We start from the raw sequence: 18,314 nt of genomic DNA, 5'->3' as shown, positions 1-18,314 counted from the left end.
ATAGAAAAAGATGTATCACCATCAGCTCCTTATCTTTGCAGTTTGGAAAATAAAGCAGATCATCAGCCCTGAGATGGGAACTAAGCAAAATAAGGCTCCCAGAAAGGATTCTTTGGATCCTTAGTCTATTCCAAACTCACATGAGTGGAATGCTAGAGCCCCTAGAGGTGGCTGTGTGGTATGAGAGGGAAGAATAGGCAGAGACAGTCTTAACTGGGCTTCCCCATTTGTCCCGAGACCATCCAGAGGCTAACTGACGCATGCCCACCTTGAAGGAAAGGAAATCTGTCCATCGATACTTTCTCCTCTCTGAGGTGGATTTGTTTTGCACATCCCTGTCTGTAGTCACTATTCTTTCTTAATTGCCATTTTCTAGTTTAAGCCATGCCCCCGTCAGCCATGCTATTTTGGCTGTAGAATCCCACTGGATTGAGAATGCTACTTCCTCAGACAGTTTTCCATTCAGGACCTCATTTCTTTCAGGTGAAAACTGCCCTCAGTGAATGTCTCAACTGAAATCCAGATGCTTTTGACAGCTGTGTCCCTCATGGCCTAGAGAAGTCCACTACCTCTGCTTCATGCTCCTCACTGACTTCTGTGCTTGTGCCATTTCCATGTTAGAAATATTTCCATCATATCTTTGGATTTCGATGGGAGAAGAGCAGCTGTTCTTCCTCTCTCAAGCTACAACCAGTCATTAGAATTAGGTAGATGGAAATCAAAATTTCAGTGGTGGTGTTAGTAGAATCAGAGGGAGGCATGCTTGATTCTTGAGTCATCTGCCTGCTGTGTATAATTCCCTACTGGATCTTCAGACAGCCTTGCCAAGCACACGGTCGGGACTGCAGCACGTACACACTGTCAGAAGGGCTTCCTCCTCCTTGTTCATGGGTCCTAGAGGCAGCCTGTGGTTAATGCTGTCCAATAGAACTATAATGTGAGCCGTCTATGGAATTTGACATTTTCTTGTAGCCACATTTAAGAAATGAAACAAAATAGGTGAAGGTATCCTAGTCTAATGTGTATATAATACATGTATCAACTCAAGCTAGTTACTTTCAAGTGTTCAGTAGCCACATAAGCATGTTGGACAGAGATGCTGCTCTAGAGCAGAAGCCTAGGCCTTACCCACAAATGTTTTTCCACTGGAGGGATAAGAGGAGTAGAAGAGTGTGCTCCTCTTACAGTCAGGTAGATCTACAGAAAAGGGATAGGGCTAGCTACCCTTCAGCTGTTTCTTGTCCCCATGTCATTTGTTAGATGTCTCCTCCTGAGAGGTGGAAGGTGAAGAATGAAGTAGTATTTGCCTTTTGGGGACCCACGAAACAAGCTTCCTGCTATATGGGTCAAGGTAGGAACTCCAAAAAGGAGAAAATGGTTATTACCACACATACCAAATTGGGTGTCAAAGTAACAGTTGTAAAACTGTTATCTGTCTTCTACAGAAATCACAATATGTACTATGTCGAGTAATAATAAAAGCTACCATTTATTGCTGACTAATAATGTGTCAGCTACTGGCTCAATACTTTACCTTATCTCCAGTAAATATCACAGTGGCCCTGTTACATATATATTAAAATCTCCATTTTGAAATGAGTAATTTATTCAAGGTCAGAAGCAAGTTAGTAGCTGAGCCAGAATTCCACTTCTAGTCTTACTGCTCAAGTGTCAGGGATCTTCAGCAAATGATAATCTTTTTCTTCCTTAGATAGGAGCCTACAGTTTTCTGAGGCAGCCTATAAATTTGTTGGAGATGTTTGTGTTATTCTCTTACATGGAATCCACTTTCACCTGTTCTATTTGTTGTCCTTTGTGTAGCAACAAAGAAATAAGAGCTACATACGTCCTCCTTGATGTGACTGCCCTTTCAGCAATGCAGTAAAAATACCATTCTCCTGCTTCAGCCTCCTGAGTCACTGGGATTACAGGCATGCATTACTGCATCTGATTCCACAGCATCAAGTTATATGATAGCTTTGCTTTTTCTTGGTGTCTCATCTTTATTTCCAACTGCATTTCGACATATCTAGGGACAGAGACTTATTTAATTTTGTTTGTAACTAGGACCTAGCCTAAGACAGGTGCACAGTGTGTATTCAGTGAATGTCCAATGAATGAATAATTGGAAAGCCATCAGTAGTTTGATGTCCTCATACCTTTTCCTGAATGACTTTTTGATTCCTACAACCTGCCATTCTTCTGCTACTGTACATTTAGGCTGTGCATCAGGTCCAACTCTGATCCAATTTGTGGGTTAAATAGGCAAACCTATTGCTTTGCTTTCCCATACCTACCGGGACACACAGTTTATATGGTGAAGCAGGCTCTGGTAACTCTGTCAAACACCTTGGAAGGGGAGGATGCAGGAGATTCTTGACAGTACTGTCTGCTCTGCAGCTGTGGGGATACCTGTTGAGGCAGGTAATGTTCGTGCATTAGGTCTGTGTGGGGCTTTCCAGGGGCCTCCCTGTTGACCTTTGCCCCGTGACTTCAGGCTTACCTGCCAGGGAACTCTCTTCCACTTTCTTCTGTAGCCACATGTGGAGTGATGCTAGAGGCTTGAGCCCACTTTGAAAGCTGCCTGAAGAGTGTTGAAGGCCCAAGTGTTGTTTCCAACAATCACAGTCACCTTTAGTCCAGGCTTCTGGTTTCTTGGGCAGCACCACTATCTCAGAAATTTAGTAGAGTTCTTACATATTTGATATTTTTTACCAACACATGCCCATAACCACATCTCCAGGCTCTTTTTATTTGCTTATTTGTTTTTGAGACATTTTTCTCAAATACTATATATCTTTAGTGTATCACCCTATACATAGTCTCTCAATTTAAAAGGAGCTATCTTAAAGCTGTCAGGTGTCTGTGGAAGATCACATCATTAATTGAATCTCTGCCCTGAGTCATTTTGGACAATTGAAAAAAATTTACGAGATGTCACACCCTTGGTTTATCTTTCCCTGAAGCACTTTAATCTCCTAAAGGTTTTACCTGGCATTTGTTATCTGTGGATTCTCAATCTTATCTTTTACTACTGGGGTCTAGATTTACTTTTTTTTTAACCCCATAAGCCCTTGAATTTCTGCTATTTCACAGTTCCATTTCAGTCCTACACACAGTCTGAACAATATCATTTCTTTCTTGTGATAGTTAACCACAGCATCCTGTAACATCCAACACATATTATCAATGTTCCATTTTCCAGTCTCTGGTGCCACAAGTTCCTTAGGGATATGATCTGCACCTGAAATTACCATGGACAATAGTTTTATGAAATAGTTCATTATAGCATAACAACTATTTTTGCAACATCTAATCTGAAAACCAAAGCCACTTATTGCCTTACCCTTAGTACATGGTGTATGTCAGAATAGGCTTAGGTATGTCTAGTGTCTCAACAGTCAGAAGGTTAATATTCATTTTCCTAGTTCAGTAAAAGACTGTAAAAGACCCTATGGCATAAAAATCACTTATGATCCAGGGTGGTGGAGGCTCTGCGTTTGTTTTAGCAGCCGCTGGCCTCTGGGCCCTGCACGCTTCCCAGTTGCTGTGGTTGAGAAAGAAGGGAGAATGGATAGGGATCTGTGTGAACTTTTTGTTGCTTTGGCTCAGAAATAGCACATGTCGCTTCCACTTGGATTTAATTAGCTGGAACATGGCTTAGCCTGACTGCAAGGACATTGACAAATACAGTGGAGTAGATGGGGTGCTTGTGTTCTCTGTCATATTGGGAGGCACCTTGCAACTATTGCAGCACTCTGTGAAGGGTGATGGTGTCTGAGAACAGTGCTGAGAGGGGAAGTGCTGGAAATCTTAGAGTTTAGGGGTGTGTGTGTGTGTGTGGAGTGCTGGGGATTGAACCCAGGGCCTTCTGCATGTGAGGCAAGAACTCCAACTGAGCTGTATCCCCAGCCCAGAGTGTAGGTATATTTTGAAGCTAGACCCCAATAAGATTTGCTAATGTCATAGTTGACCCCAGCTATTCCACTTCCATTGTCTTGGCCCCAAATATTTGTAGTTTCTTGGTGATCGTGGCTCATGATTTTATCTCCATTTTCTGTGGGGCCTGGGAAATAGATGCTCAATACCTCTTTATTGAGGGATGGAATAATTTAGCCACTTATCTTAATTTCACAAAATCTACATTAATAACAATTATTAATTACTGCAGAAAATAGCTTAAAACATCTTCATTTACTACATTATAATAATAATGTATATGACATGTTAATGCTATGGTTTTCAAAAAGAATGTTAAGAATAAAGGTACTGCATGGCCACCAGGTATAAAAAAGAAATTGCTATTTCTTACTCTGAAACATTTATTTAATCATTTTTTTTTCTTCTCCACTCATCATGGAAAATTTTAAATAAAATAAATCAGCTAGACATAAATTCAGTGTTAAAATTATAATTCTTAACCACACTCTGGAGTCTTTTAGCAGTGGACCTGTTTTTATGAAGTGGTGAAAAACTTGAGTGAAGTCAGATGCCTAGTGAAAGAAGAGCCCTTCCATCTTTTTCATATTAGCATTCTGCTGCTTGGAGTTCCTGGCTATCTCACCAAAGTTAGGCTGTATTTATTTATATCAAGCATCAGGTTATTGAGTTATCTGGAAGGATCACTTAAAATAGGAAAAATGCCTTTTCTTATGCCTCCTGAAAACAGTCACTTTGCCTCTCATGATCCACATCAAGCTTCATGACAGCAGTGTTAATGTGAGCTCCAGACTCGGCAGTGCTAAGGAGCCAGGCCCCAGGTGCAGGGGACAGAGTGGGTCCTGCACATAGAGCAGACAACTTGTCAATGGATTTGCTGTAGGGGCTCATGAGTCGGAGTTGACCCTTTATGTTTGCAAAGTATTGAAACATGGCTAGGGATTGTCCATGCTAAGACGAGGGAAGCCAGCATTTTATTGAGACGACAGATGTGTAATGACAACTGGGAATGATAAGCCTGGTTGAGGCCTAGGTTGTGGCTTACAATTATAAGGCCAGAGGGTTGGCTTGGAGCTGGTTTGTGAAGATCCTTGTCTTCTATGCTGAAAAATTTGAAGAGATGATAAAAAAGGTTCTTCTGAAAGAGAATTACATGACAATTTATTAGATGAAAAACCAAAAAGAAGTTGGCCTGTATATTTTATCAGTTGGCCAAATTAAAATTCACCTTCCATTTATTGAGTACTTGCTATGAGGAAGGTTTTATAGTGACCGTTTTATGTATTATCTCATTTTTAAGAAATGACATCAGACAGTAGATGACATTTTTTCGTATTTTGTAAATGAAGGCAACTAAGGCTCAAAGTGCCTGCAGTCACCCTGGGAGTCAGTGCTAGGCACAGACTTTGAGTTTAGTGTGCTTCCTGCTTGCCATGCATTCATTCCAGGGTTGGTTGGCAATGGCGAGTTAAGCCTTGGACAGCAAAGATTGCATCTGGACCTAAGGGCTTAGGGACCCATTGTTTCTTCTGGAACCTTACTTCCTGTTCCTGTGAATCACCTGTCTTTCCCTACTGCCTTAGCAATTTATTCTCTTCCACAGTGCATAATAGGGCAGGAAGAGTATTTGCAAACTGATATATTAAAAAAAATCTGTCTAAATTTTATTTCTTGGGACAAATATAATAGAAAGATTCACTGTACAATATTGATTCTTATTCAGCATTTAAGCAACATACTCTGGCAGAGCCTGCCTGGATGAACAGGTGACGAAGAGGCAACTGTGAGGGACAGTGGTAGGTAGCATCCTCTGGGTAATCATATGCTCTGGGTTCTAGTTTTTACTCTTTTCACATAATTCTCCTGATCTTAGTCTCTCCATGCACATGGTGGAAGAAAGGGAGTCCCTTGAGCTAAACATACTTTCTATTATCTTGTACTTCTAAACTACAGGGAGGAGTTCACTGTTTGTTGAGGGAAAGGGAGAAGAATGTAATTCATTCTTTCCAGCATTGGTGACTTCTGATTATTTTTATGCCATACATAGGTGCTTAGAGGCAGAAGTCTGAGAAGGGGGGAGGCTGTAGAACTTGTCATGAAGCTGCCTTTGCAGAGCAGGGGGAATAAAAAGTTACAATTGAATGGAAGTAGTACTTTCCTAAAGGTATTTTTTATCAATATTTATGTGGGATTAAGAAAATGTCAGCTTTCACTATTTGAAGCTAATGATTCTGTGTAGAGTGACTTAGAAGTAGCAGATAAGAAATGGAGGGTTAGTGGAGGTATACCTCCTAGTGTGGCCACTGATGACTTCTATTTAAGACTATTCCTACTTTTCAGAATAACCAGAGAGGTACAGTGACTGATATTAAGAAATAATAGGGAAGCTGGGGGCACTGGTGCACACCTGAAATCTTAGCAACTCAGGAACTGAGGCAGGAGGATTGCAGGTTCAAGGCTGGCCTCAGCACCTTAGCAAGACCCTGTCTCAAAAATAAAACTCAAAGGGCTGGGGATATAGCTCAGTGGTATAGTGGAAGAGCAGTACTGCAGGGGGCTGGGGGGTGGGTGCAGAGAAATAATAGGGAAAATTGAGATTTTTGTCCTAGGAATCCCCATCAATGTACCAATGACATTCTTCACAGAACTAGAAAAAAACAGTCCTTAAATTCTTTTGGAAGAGGGCTGGGTATGTGGCTCAAGCGGTAGCGCGCTCGCCTGGCATGTGTGCGGCCCGGGTTTGATCCTCAGCAGCACACAAATAAAGATGTTGTGTCCGCCGAAAACTAAAAAATAAATATATAAAAAAAATTCTCTCTTTTTTAAAAAAAATTCATTTGGAAGAATAAGAGCCGGAGGCGTCACAGTAACTGATTTCAAATTATACTACAGAGCTATAGTAATAAAAATAGCATGGTATTAGTATCAAAATAGACATGGAGACTAGTGGTATAAAATAGAGGACACAGATTCAAATCCACATACTTACAGCATCTGATACTTGACAAAGGTGCCAAAAGTATGTGTTGGAGAAGAGATAGCTTTTTAAATAAGTGATGCTGGGAAAACTGGATATCCATAATTAGAAGAATGAAATTAGATACCTATCTCATCCTGCACAAAAGTCAAATTAAAATGGATCAAAGAATTAGGAATTAGACCAGAAACTTTGAACTGCCAGAAGAAAACAGGAATAATACTCTTGCACATTGATTTGGGCACTGACTTCCTTAATAAGACCCCTAAAGCTCAAGAAATAAACCAAGGTCAATAAGTGGGATGCTATCATATTAAAAATCTTCTGAAGGAAATGGATTAATAGCATGAAGAGAGAGCCTACAGAAAGGGAGAAACTCTTTGCCAGCTCTTCCCCTGACAGAGTTAATATCCAGCATATATAAAGAACTCAAAAAACACATGCCAAAAAAAACCCAAAAAACACAAGCCAATCAATAAATGAGCACATGAACCCAACAGACATTCTCAAAAGAAGAAACACAATGGCCTACAAATATATGAAAAAATATTCAACACTCTAGTAATCAGAGAATTGCAAATCAAAAGTGCAGTAAGATTTCATCTCATTAGCTAGAATGGCAGTTATCAAGAACACAAATAAGTGCTGGAGATGTGGTGGGGAAAAAGGTATACATTGTTGGTAGGACTGCAAATTAGTATTTGGAAAGCAATATGGAGATTCCTCATAGTACTAGAAATGGAACCACCATATGATTCAGCTATCTCACGCCTAGATCAGCATACTATAATGATACAGCCAACTTCAGTATTTATGCAGCACCATTCATAGTAGCCAAATTATGTAATCCACCCAGTTTTCATCCATAGATGAATGGATCAAAAAAATGTGGTATATATACACAATGGAGTTTTACTGAGCCACAAAGAAGAATGGAATTATGGCATTTGCTGGTAAATGGATGGAAATGAACAACATCACACTAGGGAAATAAGCCAGCCTCAGAAACCAGGGATTGAATGTTTTCTCTCTAATGTAGAAGCTAGAGCAAAACAAGGGAAAGAAGGTAGTGAGGGGAATCAGATTTCATAAAGATATAGGAGGATAAGTAGAACAAGGAGATAAGAAGGGTGGGAAGTGCGGGAAAAGGGAGGAAATATGGAATGAGTTTAACAATCATGTTGTATACACATATAAGCATACCATAAGAAATTTCACCTTTATGTATATGTAGAAAGTACCAATCCAAAAAAAGTAAATAAATAAAAAAGTGAAATGAAGGTCAGAAGGGTAGAGGAAGAATAGAGAGTAGAATAGAGACTAGGGGGAGGAAGAAGGGGAGGGAAAGGCAGAGGAATGGGATTGAAATAAAATTTTGTGTGTGTATGATTTTATCAAAATGAACCAACTATACCGTGTGTAATTATATTGCTCTAACAAAAAAATATTGACCAATTTGAAATAAATTTTGGAGCAGTTTATATGGTTCTACTACAGAGAGAGTGGTGTTTGTTTCTTGTCTAAATGTTTCTGGCCTGAGAGCTAAGGCATGTGACTGCATTTCTTCCTGATGTTCTTGTAGAGATGTGATACTGGAGCGTCTCTTGGGTGGGTGTGGAGGCAGGGGAAGAGGGGGGATGTTCTGGAGTTGAACAGTAGAGTCAGAAGGACTTGGTGTTTGGATGAAAGCTCATCAATGGGGGTGCAGGAAAGTAGGTGACAGGGATATTTCACAAATGTTGGCATAAACAAAGTGAGTAATGATGCCGTTGAGGTACATTTCACTGAAGGAGGAGCAGATACAGGGAATAAAATGATGAGTTGATTCTAGAAATAAGTTTAGGGTACCTGTGTGTATCTTAGGAAAGATTGCAGTTGGTTTTTATGGGCCTTGGTCAGAGCATATAAGGAAAGAACAGTGTATCAGTGAACCATCTTCCCCAGATTTAGTTGAGCTGCTACTGCTTCAGGATCAGTGTTCAGGAAAGGGCAAGCCCCTTGTAACTTTGATGCACGCCACTGTTTCAGAAACTCTAATAATCGCTTGTGCAGAGATAACCATCTGGGATTGAGCTATGGGAGGAAAGAGACCCAAAGTGTCTTCTTTTATAGGATCAAAGAAAACCATACAGAAGCAGGGTAGAGGAGGAAAGCCGAGGGGGTCACAGGCCACTCTGCCGTATCCTACTGAGGTAGAGATAAAGTCAGCTATAGTTGGAAGAAAGAAGAGGATGGATCACAAAGGAAGGAAAATGCTTTAAAAACCATGATGGGAATTGTTAAAACCAGCCAAAAGCCAGTGTTAAGATAGCCAAGTAACTCTGAGGCCCATTTTAGAATGTTGTAGCCAAGGTTTCTGATGGTTTTGTGAATCTCTTTCACAGGGTTGAGAATTCAAGGAGTAAGTCATTCAAGGAATTGTTTAAGCTGGCCTGGTGGGAGTCAGTGGGGCAAGGACTGCTAGAGCATCATTGAGACTGGATTGTCACAAAAACGCACTACTAGTTCACAGTGCAGGCAAGTGAAACAGCCTGATGGAAGGATTGGAGAGGTCAGGGAAGAAGAAATTACGATCACAAGCACCTGGGCCAGGTCAGCGGTCTGAAACTGGAGAACAGTGGGAAGTTGTGAACTGAGAGCAGTTTCGAAGTTGAAAATGTTAGGCATTATTAGCACATTTGCGGGCAGCTATGGTAGAATGGAGGTTAAGTTAGTTGGACCCAAGCTTGTACTATACTTTATTAAGGTAGAGGACATTACGGCAGCCACTTAGGAGCTAGGTGGCTTCCTAGTCATGAAGGAAGATGGGGTTGCTTCTTACAGGTTTGTAGGTGGCAGAGACAAGGAGAAGAGGATGATAAGATGGTAGTTGAGGGTAGTAAAACATTGATTTGGAAATAGAAGTGATAATTATCAGAAGTGATAATGTGAAGCATGTGTTAACTATTACATTGTGTTGACTGAGTACCAGATACTGTGCTAAGCATGTTGCACATACTAATTTATCTGATCTTTCTAGCAGCCCTGTGAGGTGAGGGTGCTTTTCATATCCCCTTCTTCACAGGAGGAAACTGAGGCACAAAGAGATATAGTAATTTGCAGGGTTATATGCTAAGTGGCCGAAATGTAGTAATTTGCAGGGTTATATGCTAAGTGGCCGAAATGTAGTAATTTGCAGGGTTATATGCTAAGTGGCCGAAATGTAGTAATTTGCAGGGTTATATGCTAAGTGGCAGAAGCAATACTTGAACCCAGCGGTCAATTCAATTGCTAGAGTAGAGGCTTTAACCAGCTTACTGTACTGTCTAGCTTACAAACTGAACTAGGAAAATTTTAAGTTGTGTTTTGGGTGACAATCTTGAGGAATTTAACCTTTATAAGAAAAAAATTGAAATATTAGTTTGTTTTAAAAATTATTTAGTCATATATACTCACTATAGACAATTTGGAAAAATAGAAAAGCATAAAAGTGTATAAGAAAAACAACTCTCCAAAATTGTAACCCTAGAGATAAAGACTGTTAGTATAATACTGATTACACTTGCTTGCTCTGAATGTACTTTTAAAGACTGAGGTCTGCAGACTTTAATTCCACATGGTGGAATTGTGTTATGAACATTTCTCATAGTTTAAGACATAGCTTCTTACTCTGCAGAAGTGTCATAATTCATTCAGTCTTTTATAGTTGGATGTGTAGGTATATATGCTTATCTTGTGTGTATATATGCTTATCTTTAATATCTGAAAAAATTGTTTATGAAACTTTTCATACTATTTTTGGAATAAAATTAGCATGGAAATTCTGTTATTTGGAAGTTTCAAATATACTCATCTGTAAAACAATCATGCTAACAGCTTTTCCAAAAAAAAGTTCTTTGCCAATATTTTTAGTTTCTTCAAAGGATAATGTTCTTTTGTTTTTTTCTCTCTCTTCTGCTTGAGTCAGTTTTAACAACATATATTTTCTAGAATTGGACCCTACCCATCTCATCCTATTTCTCAATTCATTGACAAGAGAATTGTATTTGGTATTCTTTTGAAAATGTATTCTGTATCTTGTTTGTATTTTTTCTCATTCCTACTGTTTTGTTCTTTTATTTTCTTAATTGTTCTAGCCAGATAGTTATCTAAATCCTTTTTAAAGAGCCATCTTTTAATTTTCTTACTATTTTGCTTTTTTTCCCCTGTTAATTGCTACATTTAATTTCTTCCTTTATCGTGTCTTATTTAGGTTTTTTTTTTAGGTTTTGCAAATTTTCTTTCTTAATATTTATTTTTTAGTTTACGTAAAAACTAAAAAATAAATATTAAATAAAAAGTTTTAGGTGGACACAATGTCTTTATTTTTCATTTTTATGTGGTGCTGAGGAACAAACCCAGGGCCTTGGTAGGCAAGCGCTCTACCACTGAGCCACAACTCCAGTCCAGGTTTTGTAAATTTTGAGCACTTTATTTCCTTAGTAATAAAACTTATTTGAATGTCTGAATACAAATTTTCTTTGCCCTATGAGTTTTTTCTTTTTTTTTTGTACTGGGGATTGAACTCTGGGGCATTTGGCCCCTGAGCCACATCCCCAACCCTATTTCGTATTTTATTTAGAGGCAGAGTCTCACTGTGTTACTTAGAACTTTGCTTTTGCAGAGGCTGCTTTGGACTTGCTATCTGCCTGCCTCAGCCTCCTTAGCCACTGGGATTACAGGCATGTGCCACCATTTCACTGATTTTTTTTTAGTATGGTTTTATTATAGATATGGCTTATACAGCTGATTTTTTTTTTACCTAATCTTCCTATATAGTTATAGTGGGTATATTTGGTTTTTATGTTTTCTGTGTCAGTATTTTTTAATATATTTTGTTGTTAATATTTTGCTAAACTTGTTTTCTGCTTTTTATTATGTTGATTGTTCTTTTCTATAAAATCTTAGTAATATTGCTTTTGATACCAGGTCCTAGTACTATAACTTTTTTAAAAAAATATTATTTTTTAGAAGTAGTTGAACACAATACCTTTATTTTATTTATTTATGTTTTATATGTGGTGCTGAGGATTGAACCCAGGGCCTTGCATGTGCTAGAGTAGCGTTCTCCGCTGAGCCACAACCCCAGCCCAGTACTGTGACTTTGATATTAGTAAGATTAGTGTTAATCTTAAATGTTTAATAGCATTATTTCAATTTCTCTATTACCAGAATAAAGAGGGACATAATTTAAATGACTTTTATTTAAAATGGAGGTTTTCTTGAATTCTTTTTCTCCTTCTATCTAAACATCAAGTTGTTGGTAAGATGACTAGAATTATCATCATTAAATCACTTCTTTCAAAATTTTTTTTTTGTCATTGCATTTTAGTGTGTAACCAAACAGGTAATTATTTATATTTGTCTCTATTTAAATTTTTTTTTCATCATTTACCAGCAGTTCTGTGTAGCCATTTCCCAGGCCCAGTTAGAAGGGTGCCCTGGGCCACTATAGTCAGCAGAGCCATAGAAGTTTGAGGCCCTCCTGCCTGCAGTCCCTTTCATACTCCTGCGGGTATGTGTGATTTCCCTTCCCCTCAGGACGGAGAGACTGCCACTTTAGCCCACATGTCCTTTTTTGTGTGGCATTTGAGTTGGGGTAGGGTGTGAGGGACAATGGAGCTTGGAGAAGGCCATGGCCTGCCCCGTTAAGCAAGGAACCTTTATCCCTAGTGACCTTATGACTGCTTGTGGCCAAACCAAATTCCTAATGTCTTCAGGTGACACAAAGCTCTGTGGCCTCATTCTTGGCACCATTTACTGAGCGTAGGACTTCTTCATTCAGCATCATGCCTGTGAGATCTCTAAGCTGGTATTGCTGGCCTTACTGTTCCAGTCAGGGTGACGTCCATCCTGCTAGTCATGGCACTCATGGGTTTGTCCACATCCTTTCTATGGCACAGCCTTCTGATGTGCACCAGCAGTAGGTGCATGGACATCTTTGTCAGCTTGCCCACTGTTTGGGATCATTGCTAGATCTGAATAGTCTTTTCATATTCCTTAACCCAACTTGGATGGGTGCTTGTTCTTTTTTTTCGATAATGCCAAAACTGACAAGTCCTGTGAAGGCTCTGAGACTTTTTCCTGCTTGGGAGCTGACAGCCTGCCAGGTTTGTGGATGTTGGCTGGATATTTGAGATTTCTGGGTCAGAGACAGAGGGCTTTGTCATGCACAGCACAGTAAGGGCAAAAATTTCCTGAGGAGGTTCCTCTTACCCTGAGCCCCACAGCTAGGTAGAGGCTGCCTGCCCCACTGTGGGCATGGGTCACAGCTGAGGAGACCCAGGCTTGGGGAGCCCACAGCATTCATTATGGGCTGCAAGCAAGCCTGTCTGACCTGTGATTGGAGGTCACGTCTCTATTGTCCTGGACAGTAAACAGGTCTGTCCTCTGCTTCAGAGGGCACAGTCCAGATGGAAGGCTGAGTGCTATTATACTCATCCTAAGAAGGCAGCCCAGAATAAGACTGTCTCTGCCTCTGTCAGGTGTCGAGACTGAGGAGAGGTGCCTCCGGACTGAGGGGTGTGTTTGAAGAAAATAAGTGGAATTGCTAACAAATATTTCTTACCTGACAGCCAGAGAAGTTTGTAAGTCTTATTGTGATTGGCTTCCCAAAATTTATTATCATGATGCTTATACTTATGTTATTATAATTATTTAACATAATTGTAATTTTTAAAACTTTTTTATTTGTTTTATTAGTTATACATGACAGTACAATGACTTTGATATATCATACATTTGAATCAGATGGGATATAATTTCTCATTTTTCTGAGTGTACAGGTTGCAGAATCATATTGGTCATGCAGTCACCTATATACACACAGTAATAATAATGTCTATTTCATTCTATCTTTCCTATCCCCCCCTCCCCTCCCCTCCCCTCCCATCACTTCTCTCTACCTAATTTTATAATTTTTTTGAATATTAAGTTTCAGACAGGTCCTAGGAGCCCTACTGTATTATAATCCAACAATATTAAACTGTTTAGCTCAGATATCCTGATTCTTAAAACCCACGAGTTACATGTTTTGGGAACCCTGCTGGTTATCTCACATATTTCTGGGGACAGGCTGGAGGCAGAAAAGGTAGCTGGGAGGGCATGACACACACTGCCAAAGTCCTCCTCTCTCCTTACCTGTTTTGTGTATAGGCACCAGAATGTTTAATGTGTATCGACTGTTGATTAGAAGAGAGGGTGGGAGGAAAAGAGGGTGAAAGGTGATGGTGTGTTTTGGTGTATGAAGTTGTGAAGTGGAGATTTAAAAGCTTCTCCAGTAAAGAAATACTGTGGCTGGCCATTATGTTTGGCTGTAGCAGTTTATGACTTTTTCAGTTTCTTCTCAGGTGAACAATAGCTGCTTGGTGTTAGAGTTCATGTATTAAAATGCAGACCTGGTTGGTCCTGGCTCTGCAGCCTTCCTTAATGTGTGCGCTTCAGGTGAGCTGGCGTTCACATCCCATGTAGTGTTTCAAGTCTGCCAAGGGCAACCCTGTGGCAAGGCTATGACACTGTTGAGGGATTGGCAAGAGAAAGCCACTCGTCTCAGGTTCTCACGCAAGCCTTGGACTAAGTCTCCATGGCTTTAAGACATTTCCTCTCTATATTGAATTTGTGTAACTAGGGTTACTGTGATTTAAGTGCATCCTATTTCTGCTATTGAGATAATAGAAAAGAATATTTAGGACAAAATTGAAATGAATGTATGTTTTAGGTCTTTATTTAACTTATAATATGGAGTGAAGGATAACATGATTTATTGAGAAACACATATATACTTATAATTTTGTTGTGTTAGATGTTATAGGTATAAAACAATAATATACATCTTTAAGTTTAGGTACAGAAACAATTATTTGGTGACTTTGCAGGAGTATAAAGAAGTTTCTGTGTTTGTCTTGTTTTCAAGTTTAAAAGTCTGGCCTCTGGTTTGGTCCCTAGGTCAGAATTTATTTTACATTTGAAAATGTACGTAATGATTATTATATTCCAGCCTTGTGAATTAACACAAATTCTATCAAATATGAGAAGGGAAGTATGTGCAGTTGCCATAGTACCCTTGGAGTTTGTGGTGTTGGATTGCAAGAAGTAGTTCTGCAGCTGCACGCTAGAGGGCTCCGGAGGCCACGAGCTGTTGTGTGGGTTCTTGCCTTAGGAGTTGGTGCACCATGCTCCCACCAAGCTGTGTTCCCCAGACTGGCCCTCTGCTGCAACAACTGCCTTGGAGCCCCTTGACTAGAATCATAGGCAGAAATTCATAAATTATTTTCTTTGTGAAAAGTGTTAGGAAAGTAATTATTCAAAATGGTTCCATAAAGTGTTTTCATAATTTTTTTTGTAGTTTACTCCAAGCTTGATAGTATTTACTATAATTTTGAAAACTCAGTCTATTCATTATAAACTAAGCATTTTATATTAAATTTTTGATAAATAAAAATTTAAATAAATTTAGATGTAATAAACATTATGTAAATTAACAAGGTAAATTTCATAAATATATAAATAAATCTAATAAAGTATTTCCTTTCCTCCCAAAGGATTATATAGGCTTTTATATGGACTGAAGCCTAATTGTTCATGAAATGAAATAAAATATTAAAATCATCTCTCTTACACATTTTCAGGGAATACGAGCCCGCATCTTGGAAACTCTGGTCATGCTGCTGCTGCTGGCATTACTGATTCTTGGGATAGTGTGGGTGGCTTCAGCACTGATTGACAACGATGCTGCAAGCATGGAATCTTTATATGGTGCGGATTTACTTATATTAATCAGTTTCTGTAATGGAGACCAGAGTTTGGGATATAATCACATATGACTTTAATAACATTTTAAATAATTCTTTATATAGTTCACCCTTGATGTTGATTCACAGAATTAAGAAGACGCTATATGTATTTAAGAAATGGATGTACGTTTGTTTTATGAGTAAGAAGCCTTTTATTTTTAATTAATTGGTTTCTGTTCTTAAAATTTTAGAGAGGCTCTTTTTTTTTTCCTTCCTCCAAACAGGTTTTGCAAAAGGGTTATTTTCTATCCTTCTATTTTATATTTTTTTATTCATACAATTTAGAAATTATATGGTTTAGTACACTCAAATAAGCAATTACAGTGTTTATTATACTTTAAATATAGTCAGCCTATATTAAGATAAAACATCTTAATGTGCAGTATTTTGAACTTATTAAAGTTATTTACATTTTTTATAGACCTCTGGGAGTTCTACCTACCCTATTTATATTCCTGTATATCATTGATGGGATGTTTGTTACTTCTCTGTAAGTATTTTTCTGACCTGATATTGATAGGAGAATAGTTGTTTTGTATTCTGGGAAATTATGAGAAAGCTTCCTGATGAGATTCCTTAACAACTTGGAGAATTTTTAATTATTCAAGATAAATTCGATAAACTGAAATCTTGAAATAATAATATGCTTTTTTTATTCTCTGAGGAAAGCCTTTCTGCTGGGTTGGAAAAAGAAAGAGGGACACCCTCCGACACACATTCTTATACTCTGTCTTGCTCGCTTCCTGTTCACATGTTCAGTACCCCACCCCAACCCATTCAGAGCACTAGAGTCTATTTTTAAATGGAAATGGTAGGTTAATATGTGATGAATTTGTGATTTTTTTTATTTCAAAACTTGTTTTGTTTTACTTGAGGCATCACATCCTATCTTAGGGATTAGTTGTTAAATGTATTTCAAAGGACTTAAGACTATAGTTGTCACTATTAAATATTCTTTTCAGGTTCTCACTTCCACCAGTACATGAAATTTAATCTGTTCTTTGCTTGGTTTTATACAATTTATTTTAAACAAAAGTACTTATTGTCATCCCACTGTTAGAATCTTAAGTGTCCTGAACCTTCTCTCGCCTTAACTACCTTTCATCTGATGTCATGCTGCCCTCCCCTCACACTGCTCCTCTAGCCTCTTCATGGATGAAATGCAAGAACCTTCTGACAGAGAACTGGGAGAATCTGTTGGAGTCAAGAATTTACTTAAAACAATGCTGTTTGAGTTGTTTTAGTTTTCTGTGCTTTATCTTTCTGAGCTCTAAAGTATATATCTCTCTGTTGGTGGTCTTCCCATTTCTGCAGTGTGTACACCAGTTGGCCTTTCCCGCATGTTCACAGTAATGGGCCAGTGGCTAGTGAAGCCAGCAGTAAGTATTCTATTATAAATTATTTGACTTATTAATTAAATATATTTACATTTGAACTTCTTTTAGATTGTGAATTAGCCTTTAGAAATAGAGTATTTTTGTAGGTTTATTACTTAAATTTTACATTTTTTAAAATCTTTTTTTTATGTTTAGAAACCATATTTGTTTTTGCTTTAAAAGTACTAATTATAGGCACTTTGGTAAAAATTTGGCTAGGCAATTTTAAGAGAAAATTTTGCAGATATTTACAGATATTCATTGCTTTATATCAAACAATTCTATTGTTTGAAAATTAACTGCATGTTTTGATTTACAAAGCAGAATGCTTTTGAAAATTTGCACATTATATATTATAATTGGATTATACTTTGCTTATTCTTTTATTTATTTCTTTTTGGTGGTACTGGGGATTCAGTCCAGAGGCACTCTACCACTGAACTACATTCCCCAGAGATTTTTATTTTTAGAGAGCGTATCTCCAAGTTGCTGAGGCTGGCATCTAACCTGTGTTCCTCCTGCCTCAACCTCCCATGTTGCAGGGATTGCCCAGCTCTCTATATTCATTGAAAAATGATTTTCAATAGCAGAAAGATCAGTAGAGTACAGAGAAGGGAACAGGAGGAGGGAGGAGGGGAGGGAAAGGAGAAGTACTGGGGATTGAATTAGAACAAATTATATTCCATGCTTTTATAATTATATCAAAATGAACCCTAATGCTATTTATAATTAAAAAGAACCAATACAAAATTGGAAAAAAAATAAAATATGTGACTCAAAAGACAATAAATAAATGTCTTAAGGCCCTTAAAAATGATTTTGAATTGATAGTAATTCTGATGACCTGTTCTTAAGTTTCTTCTATCTTTAACTATTTTGTCAGATATTTAATAATGAGAAAATAGTTTCTTGGTTGTAATTAGGAATTTGCCACTTAAGTTATTTTCACTGGATTGTCATTGCTGACAGATTCAACTCTAACCCCTTCATGCTCTTGGGTTTTCCTAGCCCATTCTGATTGACCTCTCCTACCCCTCTGCAGTCTTTCTCTAGCTCCCGCACGGCTCTGTGCCGCTCCCCTCCAGTCATGCCTTTGTCCCTCTTACCTACTCCAGCATCAGCCGCAGGCTCTGCACCTCGTGTTTCTGCTCTAGGCCGAGAATCAAACTCCTTCCTCTGCACTTCTCACATTCACCTTTTTAACTGACTAAT

The 18,314-nt window shown here is 38.4% G+C and overlaps 1 long non-coding RNA gene across 1 annotated transcript; it reads left to right on the top strand.

Annotated features, from left to right (window-relative positions):
- The first annotated feature begins 13,205 nt into the window (after window positions 1-13,205).
- LOC308640462 lies at window positions 13,206-17,087 on the top strand. The gene is made up of 4 exons (XR_014020285.1): window positions 13,206-13,521; window positions 15,562-15,688; window positions 16,148-16,216; window positions 17,041-17,087. It is a non-coding gene; the product is annotated as an uncharacterized lncRNA (long non-coding RNA).
- Window positions 17,088-18,314: the final 1,227 nt, after the last annotated feature.

Source organism: Spermophilus citellus (genome assembly GCF_964194105.1).
Source record: "Spermophilus citellus genome assembly, contig: SCAFFOLD_58, whole genome shotgun sequence".
NCBI lineage: Eukaryota > Metazoa > Chordata > Mammalia > Rodentia > Sciuridae > Spermophilus > Spermophilus citellus.
This window is presented reverse-complemented; position numbering and strand designations above follow the sequence as displayed.